Source organism: Gadus chalcogrammus, chromosome 12, assembly GCF_026213295.1.
Source record: "Gadus chalcogrammus isolate NIFS_2021 chromosome 12, NIFS_Gcha_1.0, whole genome shotgun sequence".
Lineage (NCBI taxonomy): Eukaryota > Metazoa > Chordata > Actinopteri > Gadiformes > Gadidae > Gadus > Gadus chalcogrammus.
This window is the reverse complement of record NC_079423.1, coordinates 9,730,414-9,732,913: the sequence shown is the minus strand read 5'-3', so window position 1 is coordinate 9,732,913 and position 2,500 is coordinate 9,730,414. Positions and strand designations below refer to the sequence as shown.

Here is a 2,500-nt window from a genome sequence, read left to right as displayed (position 1 = left end):
TAAGCAATTAGTGCAGGCGCAAAACCAGGTTTATACAGTAGCACATAAGGAGTGAGAAAGCTGCTGAGGCTCGACGTTACACTTTTACAAAAACAATCATTAGTTAGATATAACGGCAGTAATTGATTCAGTAGGACTCCTTATCCATGTAAACGATCATTGTGACATCTGAATTCATTAATTATCTGAAATACACTGCGTGTGCGTGTGATGTTAAATGTTTGAACCAAGGTTAACGGTTAAAGTGTCAGAGAATGGGTGGTAGATTTTTTGACGTCCTCCCATGATCTGAAGTGAGCGTGCGTGTTTGTGTTGGTGAAAGTTTAAGAAATGTAAACTGTCGGTTCAGCTCTCTGGTGCTCCCTGCTGGCAGTATCACTATACTGTCCTCATGTTTCACAAAAATAGTTTTGAGAGACGTTGTCAGTTTTTGTATGTTGCTTAAATCCTCCAAAGCGGTTGGCAGTAAACATCAGGTCACGGTACGCCACACGGAGTCAATGAGCTCGAGTTGAAAAAGAAAAGCTTACAGCACCTGGTATTCCCAGGCGGTCTCATCCAAGTACTAACCAGGCCCGACCTGTAGTTCCGAGATCAGACGAGATCGGGCGTTTCAGGGTGGTATGGCCGTAAGCAATTAGTGCAGGCGCAAAACCAGGTTTTATACAGTAGCACATAGGAGTGAGAAAGCTGCTGAGGCTCGACGTTACACTTTTACAAAAACAATCATTAGTTAGAATAAACGGCAGTAATTGATTCAGTAGGACTCCTTATCCATGTAAACGATCATTGTGACATCTGAATTCATTAATTATCTGAAATACACTGCGTGTGGGTGTGATGTTAAATGTTTGAACCAAGGTTAACGGTTAAAGTGTCAGAGAATGGGTGGTGATTTTTTGACGTCCTCCCATGATCTGAAGTGAGCGTGCGTGTTTGTGTTGGTGAAAGTTTAAGAAATGTACAACTGTCGGTTCAGCTCTCTGGTGCTCCCTGCTGGCAGTATCACTATACTGCCTCATGTTTCACAAAAATAGTTTTGAGAGACGTTGTCAGTTTTGTATGTTGCTTAAATCCTCCAAGGGTTGGCAGTAAACATCAGGTCACGGTACGCCACGGTAGGCCACGGAGTCAATGAGCTCGAGTTGAAAAAGAAAAAGCTTACAGCACCTGGTATTCCCAGGCGGTCTCCCATCCAAGTAACCAGGCCCGACCTGCTTAGCTTCCGAGATCAGACGAGATCGGGCGTGTTCAGGGTGGTATGGCCGTAAGCAATTAGTGCAGGCGCAAAACAGGTTTTTATACAGTAGCACATAAGGAGTGAGAAAGCTGCTGAGGCTCGACGTTACACTTTTACAAAAAACAATCATTAGTTAGATATAAACGGCAGTAATTGATTCAGTAGGACTCCTTATCCATGTAAACGATCATTGTGACATCTGAATTCATTAATTATCTGAAATACACTGCGTGTGCGTTGTGATGTTAAATGTTTGAACAAGGTTAACGGTTAAAGTGTCAGAGAATGGGTGGTGATTTTTTGACGTCCTCCCATGATCTGAAGTGAGCGTGTGCGTGTTTGTGTTGGTGAAAGTTTAAGAAATGTACAACTGTCGGTTCAGCTCTCTGGTGCTCCCTGCTGGCAGTATCACTATATGTCCTCATGTTTCACAAAAATAGTTTGAGAGACGTTGTCAGTTTTTGTATGTGCTTAAATCCTCCAAAGCGGTTGGCAGAAAACATCAGGTCACGGTACGCCACGGAGGCAATGAGCTCGAGTTGAAAAAGAAAAGCTTACAGCACCTGGTATTCCCAGGCGGTCTCCCATCCAAGTACTAACCAGGCCGACCCTGCTTAGCTTCGAGATCAGACGAGATCGGCGTGTTCAGGGTGGTATGGCCGTAAGCAATTAGTGCAGGCGCAAAACCAGGTTTTATACAGTAGCACATAAGGAGTGGAGAAAGCTGCTGAGGATGACGTTACACTTTTACAAAAACAATCATTAGTTAGATATAAACGGCAGTAATTGATTCAGTAGGACTCCTTATCCATGTAAACGATCATTGTGACATCTGAATTCATTAATTATCTGAAATACACTGCGGTGCGTGTGATGTTAATGTTTGAACCAAGGTTAACGGTTAAAGTGTCAGAGAATGGGTGGTGATTTTTTGACGTCCTCCCATGATCTGAAGTGAGCGCGTGTGTTTGTGTTGGTGAAAGTTTAAGAAATGTACAACTGTCGGTTCAGCTCTCTGGTGCCCTGCTGGCAGTATCACTATACTGTCCCTCATGTTTCACAAAAATAGTTTTGAGAGACGTTGTCAGTTTTTGTATGTTGCTTAAATCCTCCAAAGCGGTGGCAGTAAACATCAGGTCACGGTAACGCCACGGTTACCACATAGTCAATGAGCTCGAGTTGAAAAAGAAAAAAGCTACAGCACCTGGTATTCCCAGGCGGTCTCCCATCCAAGTACTAACCAGCCCGACCCTGCTTAGC

At 43.7% G+C, this 2,500-nt stretch overlaps 2 non-coding genes and 2 pseudogenes across 2 annotated transcripts in view; all 4 read right to left on the bottom strand.

Annotated features, from left to right (window-relative positions):
• Positions 1 to 5, bottom strand: part of LOC130397921 (5S ribosomal RNA) — a 119-nt gene extending 114 nt beyond the window's left edge. The window contains exon 1 of the ribosomal RNA XR_008900505.1: positions 1 to 5. This exon is cut by the window's left edge and continues 114 nt beyond it. This is a non-coding gene — a ribosomal RNA (5S ribosomal RNA).
• Positions 6 to 523: 518 nt separating this feature from the next.
• LOC130396278 (5S ribosomal RNA) lies at positions 524 to 635 on the bottom strand (annotated as a pseudogene).
• A 523-nt stretch (positions 636 to 1,158) lies between these two features.
• Positions 1,159 to 1,273, bottom strand: LOC130395772 (5S ribosomal RNA). Its single transcript, XR_008898788.1, has one exon. It is a non-coding gene; the product is annotated as a 5S ribosomal RNA (ribosomal RNA).
• A 518-nt stretch (positions 1,274 to 1,791) lies between these two features.
• LOC130395991 (5S ribosomal RNA) lies at positions 1,792 to 1,907 on the bottom strand (annotated as a pseudogene).
• Between the last annotated feature and the right edge of the window lie 593 nt (positions 1,908 to 2,500).